Source organism: Bos indicus x Bos taurus, chromosome 12 (genome assembly GCF_003369695.1).
Source record: "Bos indicus x Bos taurus breed Angus x Brahman F1 hybrid chromosome 12, Bos_hybrid_MaternalHap_v2.0, whole genome shotgun sequence".
NCBI lineage: Eukaryota > Metazoa > Chordata > Mammalia > Artiodactyla > Bovidae > Bos > Bos indicus x Bos taurus.
Genome location: NC_040087.1, coordinates 42,567,256 through 42,588,984, shown reverse-complemented (window position 1 = coordinate 42,588,984; position 21,729 = coordinate 42,567,256).

Sequence of the window (21,729 nt, the reverse complement as noted above, 5' to 3'; positions counted from 1 at the left end):
GCAGGAATCCCTCAAAAGAAATGGAGTGGCCATCATGGTCAACAAAAGAGTCTGCAATGCAGTACTTGGATGCAATCTCAAAAACGAAAGAATGATCTCTGTTCATTTCCAAGGCAAACCATTCAATATCACAGTAATCCAAGTCTATGCCCCAACCGGTAATGCTGAAGAAGCTGAAGTTGAACAGTTCTATGAAGACCTACAAGACCTTTTAGAACTAACACACAAAAAAGATGTCCTTTTCATTATAGGGGACTGGAATGCAAAAGTGGGAAGTCAAGAAACACCTGGAGTAACAGGTAAATTTGGCCTTGGAATACGAAATGAAGCAGGGCAAAGACTAATGGAGTTTTGCCAAGAAAATGCACTGGTCATAACAAACACCCTCTTCCAACAACACAAGAGAAGACTCTATACATGGACATTACCAGATGGTCAACACTGAAATCAGATTGATTATATTCTTTGTAGCCAAAGATGGAGAAGCTCTATACAGTCAGCAAAAACAAGACCAGGAACTGACTGTGGCTCAGACCATGAACTCCTTATTGCCAAATTCAGATATAAATTGAAGTAAGTAGGGAAAACCACTAGACCATTCAGGTATGACCTAAATCAAATCCCTTATGATTACACAGTGGAAGTGAGAAATAGATTGAAGGGCCTAGATCTGATAGATAGAGTGCCTGATGAACTATGGAATGAGGTTCGTGACATTGTACAGGACACAGGGATCAAGACCATTCCCATAGAAAAGAAATGCAAAAAAGCAACATGGCTGTCTGGGGAGGCCTTACAAATAGCTGTGAAAAGAAGAGAAGCAAAAAGCAAAGGAGAGACGAACCAGTGAAACATCTTAGAAGTGCCCAAGATCAGGCTCCACCCCGGACGTTCTCCATCAGAATCTGTCCTTTAATGAGATCCACAGGTGTTGGTTGTTATGCGTGAGCATTGTTCAGGAAGGCCTTTCCTAATCTCCTAACCACCCCTTCCCACCACCTCCCACTGGCCCACCCATCCAGGATAGGATAGGATAGGTGGATCCTTGTGATTGCCTTTTCGTCTCCCCCACTTCATCTCTGGTTGGAGATGGTGGTGGGCTTGTAGTCATCGCCAGACCCTGGGTCCTCAAGCAGCTCTTGATACATAAGAGCTTCCTATTTGGAATTTTCATCATTTTCCAGCCCCCCTGCTTTCATAGATGAAGAAATGCAGAAGACAAGTTTTTTTCCTGCTGGGAAACGGGGTGCTCAGTATCCCATTTCTCAGAGGAATATTTCATCTCGACAGCCAGGGAGAGAGCCTGGATGCTCAAGGCTTTACTCATATTTGCCAGAACTTGGAGGCTACCAAGATGTCTTTCAGTAGTTGGGGAATGGCGGTCAATGTGTATTCTACCTCGATAACCCAAGAGACTATGAGCAGACATGACATCATCGCTTGGGTTAATGACATAGTGTCTTTAAACTACACAAAAGTGGAACAGCTTTGTTCAGGAAAGCTCCTGAGTCCAGCTGGTTGTGTCGTAGTCATACTGACCATTCTGAGTCCTTGATGGCTCCCGGAAAGGACTAGGCTGTACAGCAAGCAGCACTGCCGGATTTAGAGGGGCGGCTGTCAGCCATGCCCAGGACCTGTGCGCTTTGTGACCGTTTGGGGCTGTAGTCTGTGCCTATGAAATAAGTCGATCCCACCCCAGTGTTTCTCCCTCCTGTCTGCAGAGACCTCTGTCAGGAGGACAGGTTGCTGATGAAATCAGCTCAGAGTCTAAATTTAGTAGACCTCCTCTCGTTGAACCGAAACCAAGTAAGGATATTTTGTCGGTGTCTGGTAGCTCCAGAGCTTACTTAGCTTTATAAAATATCATTGCTTGCTACTTGCTTTCAGAAAGTTAAGTTATCTTGGATTGTGTTACTCTTGTTGCAGATGTCATTGTATTACAGTGGAATATTATTCATATTTGTGATGTACTACATAGAGGTGGGGGTTTAGGGGTTTTGCCTGTAGTTTTTCTCTGATTTTATTTGGCTGAAGATGGTTTTTAAAATCTATTTACTTGGTCTCAGCAAACTAACTGGAGAGCAGGGGGACAAAAAGTGAGTTGAAAAATCAGGGGAAGGAGATTCAGAGTAGGGTTTAGCTGCTGCAGTGGGTAATACACTCCCGTGTCTCCACTAATGTGCCACTTGAAAGGAGTTTATTTTTTGAGTAGAATATGGAAAATAATAGTATTTTTTCCTTCTAAATGTGTTTGTTTATATATATATTTGATCCTTTGTTACCAAAAATAAACCTAAATTGCTGTTTAAAAAAAAAAAAAAAAAGCAAAGGAGAAAAGGAAAGATATAAACATCTGAATGCAGAGTTCCAAAGAATAGCAAGAAGAGATAAGAAAGCCTTCTTCAGCGATCAATGCAAAGAAATAGAGGAAAACAACAGAATGGGAAAGACTAGGGATCTCTTCAAGAAAATCAGAGATACCAAAAGAACATTTCATGCAAAGATGAGCTCGATAAAGGACAGAAATGGTATGCACCTAACAGAAGCAGAAGATATTAAGAAGAGATGGCAAGAATACACAGAAGAACTGTACAAAAAAGATCTTCATGACCCAGATAATCACGATGGTGTGATCACTGACCTAGAGCCAGACATCCTGGAATGTGAAGTCAAGTGGGTCTTAGAAAGCATCACTATGAACAAAGCTAGTGGAGGTGATGGAATTCCAGTTGAGCTATTTCAAATCCTGAAAGATGATGCTGTGAAAGTGCTGCACTCAATATGCCAGCAAATTTGAAAAACTCAGCAGCGGCCACAGGACTGGAAAAGGTCAGTTTTCATTCCAATCCCAAAGAAAGGCAATGCCAAAGAATGCTCAAACTACTGCACAATTGCACTCATCTCACATGCTAGTAGAGTAATGCTCAAAATTCTCCAGGCCAGGCTTCAGCAATATGTGAACTGTGAACTTCCTGATCTTCAAGCTGGTTTTAGAAAAATCAGAGGAACCAGAGATCAAATTGCCAACATCAGCTGGATCATAGAAAAAGCAAGAGAGTTCCAGAAAAACATCTATTTCAGCTTTATTGACCATACCAAAGCCTTTGACTGTGTGGATGACAATAAACTATGGAAAATTCTGAAAGAGATGGGAATACCAGACCACCTGATCTGCCTCTTGAGAGATTTGTATGCAGGTCAGGAGGCAACAGTTAGAACTGGACATGGAACAACAGACTGGTTCCAAATAGGAAAAGGAGTTCGTCAAGGCTGTATATTGTCACCCTGTTTATTTAACTTATATGTAGAGTACATCATCAGAAATGCTGGACTGGAGGAAACACAAACTGGAATCAAGATTCCCGGGAGAAATATCAATAATCTCAGATATGCAGATGACACCACTCTTATGGCAGAAAGTGAAGAGGAACTTAAAAGCCTCTTGATGAAAGTGAAAGTGGAGAGTGAAAAAGTTGGCTTAAAGCTCAACATTCAGAAAACGAAGTTCATGGCATCTGGTCCCATCACTTCATGGGAAATAGATGGGGAAACAGTGTCAGACTTTATTTTTCTGGGCTCCAAAATCACTTCACATGGTGACTGCAGCCATGAAATTAAAAGATGCTTTCTTGGAAGGAAAGTTATGACCAACCTAGATAGCATATTCAAAAGCAGAGACATTACTTTGCCAACAAAGGTTCGTCTAGTCAAGGCTATGGTTTTTCCTGTGGTCATGTATGGATGTGAGAGTTGGACTGTGAAGAAGGCTGAGCGCCGAAGAATTGATGCTTTTGAACTGTGGTGTTGGAAAAGACTCTTGAGAGTCCCATGGACTTCAGGGAGATCCAGCCAGTCCGTTCTGAAGGAGATCAGCCCTGGGATTTCTTTGGAAGGAATGATGCTGAAGCTGAAACTCCAGTACTTTCACCACCTCATGGGAAGAGTTGACTCCTTGGAAAAGACTCTAATGCTGGGAGGGATTGGGGGCAGGAGAAGAAGGGGACGACAGAGGATGAGATGGCTGGATGGCATCACTGACTCGCTGGACGTGAGTCTGAGTGAACTCCGGGAGTTGGTGATGGACAGGGAGGCCTGGCGTGCTGTGATTCATGTGGTTGCAAAGAGTCAGACACGACTCAGCGACTGATCTGATCTGATCTGATCCTCTCCCTTTCCTAAATCCAGCTTAAACATCTGAAAGTTCTTGGTTCATGAACTGTTGAAGCCTAGCTTGGAGAATTTTGAGCACTACTTTTCTAGTGTGTGAGATGCATGCAATTTTGCAGTAATTTGAATATTCTTTGGCATTGCCTTTCTTTGGGATTGGAATGAAAACTGACTTTTTCCAGTCCTGTGGCCATAGCTGAGTTTTCCAAATTTACTGGTATATTGACTGCAGCACTTTTACAACATCATCTTTTAGGATTTGAAATAGCTCAACTGGAATTTCATCAGCTCCACTAGCTTTGTTCATAGTAATGCTTCCCAAGGTCCACTTGACTTCACATTCCAGGATGTCTAGCTTGAGGTGAATGATCACACAAGTGGTTATTTGGGTCACTGAGATCATTTTTGTATAGTTTCTCTTTGTATTCTTGACACAGACGAACTATATTCATTATTTATCTATCTTTAGCTATCTTTATTTTTTCCAAAAATATTACTATCAATGTTGTTGATCTGTTTTCAGTCATTTAGCTTTCTATGCCTGCATTCCACACACTTCATGTCTTATCTTCCTAATTAGGGTTATCCTTTATTTCTTAGCTTATATGTGAGTTTCATAGAAAGACCTTCTTAAATTAACAATCATAAATGATCAAGGTATATTTTGTATAACTAATGGTATAAATTAGTATATTTTATTTTTAAATTTTTTAAATTAAATATTGCATAATTATTTTTCATTAACTTATTTTCTCTAGTACTTTGTAAGATTTAGACTGCCAAAAAATATAAGCATAATTATTTTACATATCAATGTTTATATAACACTTAGAAGAGTTCCAGAATATAGATATTCTGTAAATAAATGAAAGTTTACCCTACAACAAAAATGACCACATAGCTAATGTGGCCCTCAGGAAGATTTCATCCATAGAAAGGTATACACTTAAGATAAATTCACAAAAATTTGATTATATAAGCCAATTATTGAAAATTACTTCATAGGATTAATGAAAATGTAAATTCTCTTAAGCTTAAGTTGTCTATATTCTTAAAGCTTTTTGTGAGGAGATAACTTGGATGGAAGACAATGCCATAATCATATATTTATGTCATTGTCCAAACCTTTATAATTGTGATTAGTATTACTGTGATTTGGGTGTAGTGGAAGTGTTATTACTCTTAATTTAACATCATGTGGCATGATGTCTATGAAATTGTGAGACACTAAGAAATCAGCTGAATCATCCAAAAGAGTTTTACATATTTTCATTAGTAAAGCTAATAATTTTCTATTGCCATTTTCCTTGTTTAAAAAACGTTTATGATGAGCTGCTGCTGCTGCTAAGTCGCTTCATTCATGTCTGAATCTGTGAGACCCCATAGACAGCAGCCCACCAGGCTCCCCCATCCCTGGGATTCTCCAGGCAAGAACACTGGGGTGGGTTGCCATTTCCTTCTCCAATGCATGAAAGTGAAAAGTGAAAGTGAAGTCACGCAGGTGTATCTGACTTTTAGTGACCTCATGGACTGCAGCCTACTAGGCTCCTCCGTCCATGGGATTTTCTAGGCAAGAGTACTGGAGTGGGTTGCCATAGCCTTCTATCATGTAAAAAAATCACTGCTTTTTAGTTCTATTTTTATGTAATTAATTCAAAAGTAGATATTAAAAAATCCTGTTGAACAATGGATCATTCTAGACAAGTTTATGTTGTAGCAGGTGGCTTTTAGGCTATTTTCTTTCTTTCTTCACTCCTCATTCACAGGTCCAGTATATTCATTATTTAATTAAGATAAATTGATGAGTGTTATATATCAAAATAGTTACAGGTTCTAAGGATACAGCACTGAATATTAATGACTTACCCTTGTTTTCATGAGGATCATATTCTAGCAGAGAGATATAGACAATACACATGTGAATACGATGCAGCAAATATTAGGTGATGGCAAATACCATGAAGAAAAACTCATCTGAAAATGGTAACAATATTAATGGTTAAGAAACAAGGTATTCTTTTAAATTCTGTGCCTGGGGAAGGTCCTATAGAGAATATTAAAACCTAGCAAAGACTGAAGGAAGTGAGAGATTAGCCCTACAGTTATGCAAGAAGTATGTTCCAGACAAAGAATCATCAAGGTTAACATGTGTTATGGAGGATGACTCCTCCATTCACGGAAATACAGAATTCACTGTGTCTGAAATTGAGCAAACAAGGTAAGAAAGTATTAGGAAATGAGACCAGAATGGAAAACAAGGACTGAATTATGTAACGTCTTACAGGGTTTTGGTTATTACTCTCAGTAAAATGTGAAAGCATTGCAAGGAATCAAGCATGTAAGTTTCATTATATAATTAAGTTTTCTAAAAAAGTCCTTTCTGGACACTCTATTCAAATATTGCTAATAGTTAAATCAAGATAAAGAGTTGGACACAACTGAGTGACTGAACTGAACTGAACTGAAATCAAGATAAGGACATGAATGATAAAACTGATTGTTGGATTTAGCAACATGGAGATCATCTGTGATCTTTGGAGTTGTTATTTCAATGGTATTAATGTGAAATATGAATGAAGCAAAGTTTAGAGATGAAAATAATCAGAGGAATTGATTGTGACAAGTATAGATGACCCTGATGATTCCTAAAGTTGTTTTCAGTTCCCTGACTTATTCTACTCCAGTGCCCATATATATATGTTTCCCTTACTTTTGGACTGTGACCATCTATGATCATTTCTCTAATACATGTTTTTTATTACTTTTTTTAAATTGAATTATATCTTTAATGATTAAATTCTACCAGTTTTATAGCTTCAAAGAATTAACTCTTTTCAATTTTTTTTTCAGAAATTTCATGTGAATTTTAACACAAATACAAGTATCTATTATAATATACACATAAAAACACATGATATATTGCAGAACAAAAATCCCTAAATTTAAGGCAGGGTTTCCTTGGTGGCTTGGACAGCAAAGAATCTGCCTGCAATACAGGAGATCCATATTGATTCCTGGGTCAGAAAGATCCCTTCCAGATGGGAATGGTTACCCAGTTCAGTATTCTTGCCCGGAGAATTCCATGAACAAAGGAGCCTGGCAGGCTACCGTCCATGGACACGATTGAGCAACTAACCCTTTTTTCACTTTTTCATTTGGAATTTAGTTCCTGTTTTACCATCCCCTAAACATATGTCCTTGGATATATCCCTGAATAGAATTTTTGATATAAAAAATGTAAGTACTATAATACCACAAATGATTATTCTCAATAAGAAAAACACCAATACAGTATACTAACGCATATATATGGAATTTAGAAAAATGGTAATGATAATCCTGTATGCGAGACAGCAAAAGAGACACAGATGTATAGAACAGACTTTTTGACTCTGTGGGAGAGGGAGAGGGGAGTATGATTTGGGAGAATGGCATTGAAACATGTATAATATCATATAAGAAATGAATCATCAGTCCATGTTTGATGCAGGATACAGGATGCTTGGGGCTGGTGCACTGGGATGACCCAGAGGGATGGTATGGGGAGGGAGGTGGGAGGGGGGTTCAGGATGGGGAACACGTGTACACCCGTGGCGGATTCATGTTGATGTATGGCAAAACCAATACAATATTATAAAGTAATTAGCCTCCAATTAAAATAAATTTAAATTAAAAAAAAACATATTAATGAAAACAATTGGTAAATTGTAGGCTATTTATAATTATTGCATCATTTAAATTTGTATACACATATTTTTTGATTAATAATTTAAGAACAAATATGTTAATGTGGATGGTTACCTAAAACATTTTCACCTAATGGTTCATTATTATAAAACTGAAGCAAGATTCTTAATTTTGTCACCTTGCTACACAGCATGATGTATATAGTTATGTGACATCTTTCACACAGCTTGCAAAATTCGTATTTTCCATTTTAGTATATAATGTTAGGAAATAATTTCTATAAGAATGTATACTATTTCCACAGGTTCACAAGGTTACCTCTGGGCCTGGAGGAAGTGACTGATGATCAAGTGTTAACGAGTACAGTGTTTCCTTTTGAGGTGATACAATTGTTTGGGGATTAGATAAAGATGGTAGTCACACATAATTTTGATGTATTAAAAAGCACTGACATGTTTATGTTAAAATTGTTCATTTAAGGCTTTGAAACTTGAGATTTACCTGGTGGTCCTGTGGCTAAGACTCCATAATCCCTATGCATGGATCCCTTTCTGGGAAGTAGATCCCACATTCCTGCAACTAAAAATATGCATACCACAACAAAGATCCCATGGGCCACAACTAAGATCTGGCACAGCCTAGTAAGCAAATTAAAAAAAAAAGAATGAAACTTCTTTGAAAATGAAAAAAAAGAAATAAGTGAAACTTCAGCTTAATTTAAAAGACTGAGTGTATATATATATATATATATATATATATATATATATTTCTTAAATCTAAGGGAATCTCCCCTTACACAGTCACTAGGCAACAAATCATATGATCATCTTATCAAAATGTAGAGAATGATAGTTTACCTACATATTGATGTGGGTGATAAAATATATGGTTACTCTATTTAAGTTCCATAAAATAGTTAGGTACTAAGCTATCTTGGAGAAGGCAATGGCAATCCACTCCAGTACTCTTGCCTGGAGAATCCCATGGACGCAGGAGCCTGGTGGGCTGCCGTCTATGGGGTCGCACAGAATCAGATGCGACTGAAGCGACTTAGCAGCAAGCTATCTTATTGGGACTTTCCAGGTGGTGCTAGTGTTAAGGAACCCACCTGCCAATGCAGGAGGCATAAGAGATGCAGGTTCAATCCCTGGGTCGGGAAGATCCCCTGGAGGAGAGCATGGAGAACCATTTCAGTACTCTTTTCCCATTGCAGAGGAGCCTAGGAGGTTACAGTTCACAGGGTCACAAATAGTTGGACATAGCTGAAGCTAAGCAGGTACACAAGTCATCTTCTTAAAATATCTCTACTTTATATTAGCAAAAGTTCAATATTATCAGAACACTTGAAGGACTCGTAACTGATATAAATATTTAGCTTGAAGCAGACATTTTAGATTGCTGTAATTAAAATTCTACAGATCTTCTAAATATTACTTGCAATGTTATGTGAAATCTTTTGATTATCATGCTTTTGTTAATCTGACTTTTATATTGAATATTAAACAGAATTTGTACAGTAAAGCAGCTAACAACCCTTTCTTTGTGAGTAATAGTAATATATTTCCCCTATTAATTCTTATATTTCTTTTAACTTTGGCAATGTCAACAATTATTTCTTATTAAGTTGGGTATTGACAATAATTGTAAATAGTTATTTGAATCTCAGTAGCTTAGTTTTACATGAGAACTTCTTTGTGCCCTTTGATATGGCCCAGAGGTAAGTAGTGCAGAATTATTATTTTGTAAAACATTCTTTATTAAAATTAAATGGCTCCTGTGTTATAATTTTTGTATTTTAAAGCTCTGTGACATACCATCAAAGATATGTTGCATAACAGATGTTTACATCTTTCAGTAAAATATTTTACTTTTTAATTAGTTTATTATTAATAAAGTGGGGGCTTTTACAATATCAATGTCCTGATTCTTCAACAAATCAATGGCTTTGGAATATAAAAGAAGAAGGATTCTTAGAAAATGCAAAAGATTTAATATATCTATCATTTAATTTTAATATGTAGACTTTTGTTGTATTGTAATTAAGACAGGACTTCTTTAATGTAGTAGGGACTGTGATTAAAACTGGATATAGATGATATTGACAAATTATTTTAGTCATTTTGTGTATGATAATGTCACCGTGTGTGTGTGTATTTAAATGAAAGCTCTTACCTTTCAGAGACTTAGTCTTAGCCATTTAATACTATCGTGATGATATATTTTGTAAACAAGAGCAAATAAATTAAATAATTAAGTAGCCAAATGAATGAATTATATACTATGTTGCTGCTGCTAAGTCACTTCAGTCGTGTCCAACTCTGTGTGACCCCATAGACAGCAGCATACCAGGCTCCTCTGTCCCTGGGATTCTCCAGGCAAGAATACTGGAGTGGGTTGCCATTTCCTTCTCCATATTATATACTATGCAACTAACTAAATACATAAGAATAAATGTGTGGATGAATAGAAATGAAAAAAAAAGTCAAATTGGAAAAAATTGTTAAAATTGTTGATGTTTTGCTATATATGTGTCCCTGGCTAGAGTCCCTAGAGAATTAAAAAATTGCCACACTTGCTCTTACATAGCATTAACCCTGCTGTTCCACCCTATTTTTGTTGCTAAACCTATATTACTATCTGAGCACCCAGAGATGGCTAATCTACAAGAATAATGTCTTTATTTTCTAAGACTCTTTATAAACTCAGTTCAGTTCAGTTCAGTCACTCAGTCATGTCTGACTCTTTGCAATCCTATGAACCAAGCATGCCAGGCCTCTCTGTCCATCACCAACACTTGGAGTTTGCCCAGACTGATGCGATCCAACTATCTCATCCTCTGTCATCCCCTTCTGCTACTACCTTCAATCTTTCCCAATATCAGAGTCTTTTCAAATGAGTCATCTGTTCACATCAGGTGGCCAAAATATTGGAGTTTCAGCTTCAGCATCAATCCTTCCAATGAACACTCAGGACTGATTTCTTTAGGACGGACTGGTTGGATCTCCTTGCAGTTCAAGGGACTCTCAGGAGTCTTCTCCAAAACCACAGTTCAAAAGCATCATTCTTCTGCACTCAGCTTTCTTTATAGCCCAACTCTCACATCCATACATGACTACTGGACAAACCATAGCCTTGACTAGATGGACCTTTGTTGACAAAGTAATGACTCTGTTTTTTAATTTGCTGTCTAGGTTGGTCATAACTTTCCTTCCAAGCAGCAAGCGTCTTTTAATTTCATGGCTGCAATCACTCTCTGCAGTGATTTTGGAGCCCCCAAAAATAAAGTCAGCCACTGTTTCCACTGTTTGCCCATCTATTTGCCAAGAAGTAATGGGACCGGATGCCATGATCTTAGTTTTCTGAATGTTGAGCTTTAAGCCAACTTTTTCACTCTCCTCTTTCACTTTCAACAAGAGGCTCTTTAGTTCTTCTTCACTTTCTGCCATAAGGGTGGTGTCATCTGCATATCTGAGTTTATTGATATGTCTCCCAGCAGTCTTGATTCCAGCTTGTGCTTCCTCCAGCCCAGCGTTTCTCATGATGTACTCTGTATATAAATTAGATAAGCAGGGTGACAATATACAGCCTTGATGTACTCCTTTCACAATTTGGAACAAGTCTGTTGTTCCATGTCCAGTTCTAACTGTTGCTTCCTGACCTGCATATAGGTTTCTCAAGAGGCAGGTCAGGTGATCTGTTATTCCCATCTCTCTACTGCCTATTCTCAAAATTTGAAATTTTTCAGACCTCTTTTTCTAAAGCTATACTTTTCTTTCCTGAAGTAGAATGTCCCCTTAGAATCATTCTCATGTTGCATCATTCTGAATAAATCATATTCTTAAATTATCTTACTGTCTTTTCTCTCCTATCATTGTTTAAAAAACAATCCATGATAAGAAAGTTAAAAGACAGTAATTATTTCTAGCTTTAACTAAATTGATTCAAATAATTCCAATTTTTTTCAATTTAATTGATTGATATAATCCATTATATTATGACACATAAAATTACTAGAAACACTCTACTTGCTTATGTCATTAATATTTCTACATTTAATACTACATTTTATTTATCAAAGAAGTATCCTGTTCACAATAGACTCACATATATAAAATCACTTGGTAGGTAAATTTAAGTTCATTAAGTACTTAATGAACTTAGGATAAAGCCATGTTCAGGAAACTGAGCATTTAATTGACTTTGAAAATATCTTTATAGCTGTAAGAATTGAGTTTATTTACATAATGCATATCTAGTTTAAGAATATTTCCATCATGACAAAGCATTCCCCCATAGTGATTTAGCTAAATGACTGAAGTATCAGCTCTTACTTTTCTTTTTGAAATTACTTGTCAAAATATTCCACGTGATTACAGTGCTCTGAAACATTGAAACATTTTCTAGATCAGTCTAGGGTCAATTTGATCAGATATCATACTGTGATTAATTTTAACACAGTGAAATTTGTTGGTACTTCCTTTATAGACCAACAAATATAATCACTTTTGGTAGATGAACTATATTCACTTGAAAGAAATGTGAATATACATGAAAACTCATCTGTCAGTCACATCACATATTTTGACAATTATATGTAAAGTAATACTCAAGATTCTCCAAGCCAGGCTTCAGCAATACGTGAACCATGAACTTCCACATGTTCAACCTGGTTTTCCAAAAGGCAGAGGAATCAGAGATCATATTGCCAACATTTGCTGGATCATGGAAAAAGCAAGAGAGTTCCATAAAAATATATATATATTTCTCCTTTATTGACTATGCCAAATCCTTTGACTGTGTGGATCACAGTAAACTGTAGAAAATTCTGAAAGAGATAGGAATACCAGACCACCTGACCCGCCTCTTGAGATATATGCAGATCAGGAAGCAAGAGTTAGAACTGGACATGGAACAACAGACTGGTTCCAAATAGGAAAAGAAGTATGTCAAGGCTGTATATTGTCACCCTGCTTATTTAATTTATATGAAGAGTACATCATGAGAAACGCTGGGCTGGAAGAAGCACAAGATGGAATCAAGTTTGCAAGGAGAAATATCAATAGCCTCAGATATGCAGATGACACCACCCTTATGGCAGAAAGTGAAGAGGAACTAAAAAGCCTCTTGATGAAAGTGAAAGAGGAGAGTGAAAAAGTTGGCTTAAAGCTCAACATTCAGAAAACGAAGATGATGACATCTGGTCCCATCACTTCATGGGAAATAGATGGGGAAACAGTGGAAACAGTGTCAGACTTTATTTTGGGGGGCTCCAAAATCACTGAAGATGGTGATTGCAGTCATGAAATTAAAAGACACTTACTCCTTGGAAGGAAAGTTATGACCAACCTAGACAGCATATTCAAAATCAGAGACATTACTTTACCAACAAAGGTCCGTCTAGTCAAGGCTATGGTTTTTCCTGTGGTCATGTATGGATGTGAGAGCTGGACTGTGAAGAAAGCTGAGCGCCGAAGAATTGATGCTTTTGAACTGTGGTGTTGGAGAAGATTCTTGAGAGTCCCTTGGACTGCAAGGAGATCCAACCAGTCCATTATAAAGGAGATCAGTCCTGGGTTTTCTTCGGAAGTAATGATGCTAAAGCTGAAACTCCAATACTTTGGCCACCTCATGCGAAGGGTTGACTCATTGGAAAAGACTCTGATGACTGGAGGCATTGGGGGCAGGAAGAGAAGGGGACGGCAGAGGATGAGATGGCTGGATGGCATCACCGACTTGATGGTTGTAAGTTTGAGTGAACTTCGGGTGTTGATGATGTACAGGGAGGCCTGGCATTCTGCAATTCATGGAGTTGCAAACAGTTGGAGATGACTGAGCAACTGAACTGAACTGAATTTTTATATATATATATATATACATTCTTCTGAGTGGTTTTAAGATGTTGTTTGATTTCTGGTTGTTCTACTATAATATCTTTATATTTTTGTAATTATTTGATTTATGACTAGTAGGCAATCTTTATTTCATGGGTTGATCACCTGGCCCATTCTGTCCTATTAGCAGCAGTGATGCTCAATTACTTGACTGTAGAATTCATAAAAACAATAGTTTCATCTGACACCACATTTGCTGAGCTTTAAGGAAAGACACAAAAGAGGAAACATTAAAGAAAGTTCAGTAACAGCATACTGATGATCTTCTGATTCCCATGCATAGCATCTGATATCCCAGTCTTTCCATATCAGTTGTGTGTGTTCACAAGACTAGAAGTTGAGTGTCTGTAAGCAATATCAGCTCCAGAAAGCCACCTACATATGATCCATAGCCCACTCAGAGAAGTGTGATCACTTCCTTTCCCCCGGCAAACTGTATCTCATCCTTCCCAGTTACTCATTACTCAATAAACAATCTCATTAAGAATTTACCAGTGGTTGGGCTTGCACATTGTCTTTGTTCAGAATTTCCTTTGTCCTGTATAAAGCAGATTTTTCAACCCTGAACAATTCCTGAAGGAAGGTCATATAAGTTATTCAAACATGGACAAAAGTTTCACACATCTTAGACTAGAATAAAGACCTTAGAACCTTCTTCTAATTCATTTTTTTCCAGATTACCTCCATCCAATCATTGCTATTCTTGCTACAGTTTATTTAGACATTTAAAAAAAAAAAAATTCTTAAGGAAAAAAAAATTCTACAAAATTATAATTTCAGCCTCAAATAAATAAAAATATCCATGATAAGGTTTCTGATATTCCTTTGCCAACTGGACTATTATTCATGAAATTTTACCTATTTGCAAATTATACAGATGTCAATAGAAGCATTTAACTGAGTGTGTTACTTTCCCAAAGTTAAGTTTATTTCTTCCTACTTCTATTATTAGTCTCCATGTGTAATATATCAGTTTGAATTTTAAGCCAACTATTTAAAAATATATGTTTTTCTTAAGGAATATTTTCTATAGATTTACATACTTACTTGACTATACATTTGAATAAATAATTTTATTAAATTATTTTATTACTATAACTAATTTAATTTTCCTATAGAATTGTTGAATAAGTATCAACATTAATCTTTAGGAGTTGCATTTAGCTTTATCAGTTTACCACATTAACTACCAAACATGTCTGGGTTTCCCTTGTGGCTCATCTGGTAAAGAATCCACCTGAAATGCGGGAGACCTGGGTTCAATCCCTGGGTTGAGAAGATCCCCTGGAGAGGAGAAAGGCTACCCACTTCAGTATTCTGGCCTGGAGAATTCTATGGACAGTATAGTCCATGGAGTTGCAAGGAGTTGAAAGACTGAGGGACTTTCACTTTCATCAAACGTGTCCAATATTCCAAAAGTGAGGCATTAAGGTTTCCTTCCTGGATTTCTCATCATCATTGTGCCCAAACCTCCAAATAATAAATTGTCCTTAAATTCATACATTCAGTCTAGTTCCCAAGATCCCTAAGGTCTTCCTAAGAATCAGGGTCTGTGTTGATTAAGCCTCTACAAGTGCTGTGTCCATTGAATACTTGTGGCACTGAATCAATTTAAGTATAATGTATTTGCCTATTAGAATTATGCTCCCCAGAAAATGTGTTGCCCTTCATACCTAGAAAATTGCCTGAACAGAATGTCATTCTGATTCACAGCAACACATGCATCAAATGTTGTCTGCCAGTCACAGTAAATCTGGTCAAGCTCAGAGGGAAGATTTATCTGCAAGCTGAATGAGAACCAATATTATAAAAATAATAAAAAATGTAACCGAAATGAAAATTTCTACACTGTTATATTCAAGCAGATTATCACAGGACATGGATTGATGTCTTTGCTCCAAATCACCAAAGTCTACTTGTCAGGTAAATTTCATAGGTTGAATTCATTCAGTTCTTCACAAAGGATAACAAATCAAGGGTGTCTTTGAGAACTGCCATTGAATGGGCACTGCAACTGAGAGAAACAGCTCTGAATATTGTCTTGTTCTGAATTATTTGAAGACAGCTATTGTATCTTACATCAGCATCATTTTCCATTAATGGGCTTCAATTTTTTCTGTGACAATTTCCCCTCATTTTCCATTTTTAATACTTGTCATTATATAGACTTGACATTCTGAATAAAAGAATAGCCATCCAACTGGCTATCCACAGGGTAAGTTTCAGGAATAGATCTACCAGAGTTTTCTTTTTGGTTTGGTCTCTAGACAGAGGATGAGGTGGTTGGATGGCATCACCGACTCAACGGACATAAGTTTGAGCAAAGTCGGGAGGTGGTGGAGGACAGGGAAGCTTGGCATGCTGCATTCCATGGGGTTGCAAAGAGTTGAACATGAAAGAGAGACTGAACAACAAAAACAACTAGAAGGAATAGTGTTAGAAAACTAAAATATAATGGGATTGTCTTTACCCCTTGGAAGCTAGGTAAATATATCTCAGTTCTAGCTTAGACTCTGAAGGAATGTTGCCTGTTCTGCCTAATCTTGTCTTATTCTAAGAAACTAAAACAGTGTCCTAAGCAAAAGTCTCCTTCTGCCAGAAAATAAGTGCAGTCCCAGACCTGATATAATTGCATATGGTGAAGTAAAGGCAAATTTTTTCATACAGGAAATAGAGAATTTTATGATTCCATGATTCCCCCATAGCAGGCCCCCACTTCCACCAACACATATAAGACCTTTCCAGAGAATCTCCCATTTACTCTTCCTCATAAATGGCTCAGTAGGTAGAGAATTTACCTGCAATCCAGGAGACACTGGTTAGATCCCAAGGTTAGGAAGATCCCCTGGAGGAGGAAATGGCAACCCACTCCAGTATCTTGCCTGGGAAATCCAATGGACAGAGGAGCCTATTGGGCTATAGTCCACAAGGTTTTAGAGTTGGACACGGCTAAAGTGACTGAGCACACACAGAGTCAGAGGAAGGAGGCATTCACCCACTTGAGTCACTCAACCTTTCATTCTCTTAGCATCCCCTATTCTAGTTACTATGGTTGTGCAGCAAAGTTGATCTTAAGACTGTGAGCAAATTACCTCAGCATAAAGCAATTACCTATCATGATCCTGAATAACGCTAAGAAAACAGAAAGTCCATACTGTGTAGAATTATCACTGGCATGTTAGCTGGGGCCTGAGAGGGAAGACTCCAGGCTCGCTAATTCACAGGTCTGAAGAAAGATGCTGGCTGACAATGGGAAGGACCTGGTTTACTAACCACTTGGGCCTATTCATGTGGACTCTCCAAGTTGCCTTCCTCACAGAATGCTGATTGGGTTCCCAGGGTAAGTGTCCTTTGAGTGGGGAGGATAGAAGCCATGTACTTTTTATGACTTGCCCTCAGAAGACACAGAGTAATCTGTTTGCCATATTCAAAGGGTCTAAGCAATCCAGGTACTGGAGCAGTGGCTGCACAGCACTGGAGAAACTGTGAGGAGATACCCCACATCCAAGGGTAGAGAAGCCCCCGCAAGATGGTAGGTGCTGGAATGGTGGCTGTGTGGCACTGGAGTGACTTTGAGGAGATACCCTACATCTGGGGCAAAGGAGAAGCCCCAGCAAGATGGTTCATTTCAGTTCAGTCACTCAGTCGTGTCCGACTCTTTGCGACCCCATGAATCACAGCAAGCCAGGCCTCCCTGTCCATCACCAACTCCTAGAGTTCACTCAAATTCATGTCCATCGAGTAGGTGATGCCACCCAGCCATATCATCCTCTATCTTCACCTTCTCCTCTTGCACCCAATCCCTACCAAGCATCAGAGTCTTTTCCAATGAGTCAACACTTCATATGAGTTGGCCAAAGAATTGGAGTTTCAGCTTCAGCATCAGTCCTGCCAATGAAAACCTAGGACTGATCTCCTTTAGAAGGGACTGGTTGGATCTCCTTGAAGTCCAAGGGACTCTCAAGAGTCTTCTCCAATACCACAGTTCAAAAGCATCAGTTCTTCAGCACTCAGCTTTCTTCACAGTCCAACTCTCACATCCATACATGACCACTGGAAAAACCATAGCCTTGACCAGATGGACCTTTGTTGGCAAAGTAATGTCTCTGCTTTTCAATATGCTATCTAGGTTGGTCATAACTTTCATTCAAAGGAGTAAGCATCTTTTAAATTCATGGCTACAATCACCATCTGCAGTGATTTTGGAGCCCCCAAAAAATAAAGTCGGATATTGTTTCCACTATTTCCCCATCTATTTCCCATGAAGTGATGGAACCAGATGCCATCATCTTAGTTTTCTGAATGTTGAGCTTTAAGCCAACTTTTTCACTCTCCTCTTTCACTTTCATCAAGAGGCTTTTTAGTTCCTCTTTACTTTCTGCCATAAGGGTGGTGTCATCTGCATATCTGAGGCTATTGATATTTCTCCCGGCAATCGTGATTCCATCTTGTGGTTCTTCCAGCCCAGCATTTCTCCTGTACTCTGCATATAAGTTAAATAAGCAGGGTGACATTATACAGCCTTTATGTACTCCTTTCAGAGAAGGCAATGGCACCCCACTCCAGTACTTTTGCCTGGAAAATCCCATGGATGGAGGAGGCTGATAGGCTGCAGTCCATGGGGTCGCTAAGAGTTGGACACGACTGAACGACTTCACTTTGACTTTTCACTTTCATGCATTGGAGAAGGAAATGGCAACCCACTCCAGTGTTCTTGCTTGGAGAATCCCAGGGACGGGGTAGCCTGGTGGGCTGCCGTCTATGGGGTCGCACAGAGTCGGACACAACTGAAGTGACTTAGTAGTAGTAATATCTACTCCTTTTCCTATTTGGAACCAGTCTGTTGTTCCATGGCCAGTTATAACTGTTGCTTCCTGACCTGCATATAGGTTTCTCAAGAAGCAGGTCAGGTGGTCTGGTATTCCCTTCTCTTTCAGAATTTTCCACAGTTTAATGTGATCCACACAGTCCAAGGCTTTGGCATAGGCAATAAAGCAGAAATAGATGTTGTTCTGGAACTCTCTTGCCTTTTCAATAATCCAGTGGATGTTGTCAATTTAATCTCTGGTTCCTCTGCCTTTTCTAAAACCAGCTTGAACATCTGGAAGTTCACGGATTATGTATTGCTGAAGCCTGGCTTGGAGAATTTTGAGCATTACTTTACTAGCTTGTGAGATGAGTGCAATTGTGCCATAGTTTGATCATTCTTTGGCATTGCTTTTCTTTTGGATTGGAATGAAAACTGACCTTTTCCAGTCTTGTGGCCACTACTGAGTTTTCCAAATTAGCTGGCATATTGAGTGCCAATATCAATCTGATTTCACTTTTGACTATCTGGTGATGTCCATGTGTAGAGTCTTCTTTGTGTTGTTGGAAGAGGGTGTTTGTTATGACCAGTGCATTCTCTTGGCAAAAGTCTATTAGCCTTTGCCCTGCTTCATTTCATACTCTAAGGCCATATTTGCCTGTTACTCCAGGTGGTTCTTGACTTCCTACTTTGGCATTCCAGTCCCCTATAATGAAAAGGACATCTTTTTTTGGTGTTAGTTTTAAAGGTCTTGTAGGTCTTCATAGAACCGTTCAACTTCAGCTTCTTCAGCGTTACTGGTTGGGGCATAGGCTTAGATTACAGTGATATTGAATGGTTTGCCTTGGAAATGAACAGAGATCATTCTGTCTTTTTTGAGATTGCATCCAAGTACTGCATTGCGGACTCTTTTGTTGACCATGATGGCTACTCCATTTCTTCTAAGGGATTCCTGCCCACAGTAGTAGATGTAATGGTCATTTGAGTTAAATTCACCCATTCCAGTCCATTTTAGTTTGCTGATTCCTAGAATGTCGACGTTCACTCTTTCCATCTACTGTTTGACCACTTAAAATTTTTCTTGATTCATGGACCTGACGTTCCAGGTTCTTATGCAATATTGCTCTTTACAGCATTGGACCTTACTTCTATAACCAGTCACATCCACAGCTGGGTATTATTTTTGATTTGGCTCTATCCCTTCATTCTTTCTGGAGTTATTTCTCCACTGATCTCCAGTAGCATATTGGGCACCTAATAACCCAGGGAGTTCCCCTTTCAGTATTCTTTCATTTTGTTTTTTCATACTGTTCATGGGGTTCTCAAGGCAAGAATACTGAAGTGGTTTGCCATTCCCTTATCCAGTGGACCACATTCTGTCAGACCTCTCCACCCTGACCCTCCCTTCTTGGATGGCCCAACATGGCATGGCTTAGTTTCATTGAATTAGACAAGGCTGTGGTCTGTGTGATCAGATTGGCCTGTTTTCTGTGATTATGGTTTCAGAGTGTCTGCCCTCTGATGCCCTCTCGTGACACCTACCATCTTACTTGGGTTTCTCTTACCTTGGATGTGGGGTATCTTCTCACGGCTGCCCCTCCTGACCTTGGATGTGGAGTAGCTCCTCTCAGCCCTCCTGTGTAGGAGGAGCAAAATCACCTTTAGATTCAAAACCCATACCTGCCAGAGATGTTCAGAGGGTTCATACAATCCTTGTGTGCACCAGAACCCAGAGACCCACAGATACTGAGAAAGAACTCTTTGAGTGTCTCCTGAAGAGGTTTGGGTCATCAGTGGACTGCTGCAGGGGCAGGGGCTTTGGGTGCATCAGACCTGCGTATGGCATAAGCCTGCTTGGAGGAAGTCACCATTAAGTCCACCATAGAGCTGCAAGAATTTACACAAGACTGGGGAAACAGTCTCTTGGAGGACACAAACAGAACCTTGTGTGCACCAGGACCCAGGGGAAAGGATTAGTGACCCCACAAGAGAATGACTCAGACTTGCCTGGGAGTGTCCAAGAGACTCCAGCAGAGACGTGGGTCAGTGGTGGCCTGCTACAGTGTTGGGAGCACTGGGTGTAGTAGTACATGCATGGCACCTTTTGAAGGAGGTGACCATTACCTTCATTATCTCCAACATAGTTGGGCCGCAGGTAAATAACAGGGAGGGAACACAGCCCTACTGATCAACAGAAAATTCGATTAAATATTTACTGAACATGGCCCTGCCCATCAGAGCAAGACCCAGTTTCCCCTCAGTAAGTCTCTCCCATCAGGAAGCTTCCATAAGCCTCTTAACTTCTCCATCAGAGGGCAAACACTGAAATTCATAATCACAGAACACTAACCAATCTGATCACATGGACCACAGCGTTATCTAACTCAATGAAACTATGAGCCATGCCGTGTAGGGCCACCCAAGATGGACAGGTCATGGTGCAGAGTTCTGAGCAAACGTGGTCCACTGGAGATGGGAAAGACAAACCACTTCAGTATTCTTGCCTTGAGAAGCCCATGAACAGTATGAAGAGGCAAAAAGATAGGACACTGAAAGATAAACTCCCCAGGTCAGTAGGTGCCCAATATGCTACTGGAGATTAGCGGAGAAATAACTGCAGAAAGAATGAAAAGACAGAGACAAAGTAACAACAACACTCAGTTGTGGATGTGACTGGTCATGGAAGTAAAGTCTGATGTTGTAAAGAGCAATATTGCATAGGAACCTGGAATGTCAGGTCCATGAATCAAGCCAAATTGGAAGTGGTGAAATAGGAGATGGCAAGAGATGGCATCAACATTTTAGGAATCAATGAACTAAAGTGTACTGGAATAGGTGAATTTAACTCAGGTGACCATTATATCTACTACTGTGGGGAAGAATCCCTTAGAAGAAATGGAGTAGCCATCATAGTCAACAAAAGAATCCAAATACAGTGCTTCAATGCAATCTCACAAATGACAGAATGATTTCTGTTTGCTTCCAAAGCAAACCATTCAATATCACAGTAATCCAAGTCTATGGCCCTGCCAGTAATACTGAAGAAGCTGAAGTTGAATGGTTCTATGAATTCCTACTAGACCCTGTAAAACTAACACAAAAAAAGATACTTTTTCATTATAGGGGACTGGAATGCAAAAGTAGGAAGATTAGAAATACCAGATTAATATGCAAATT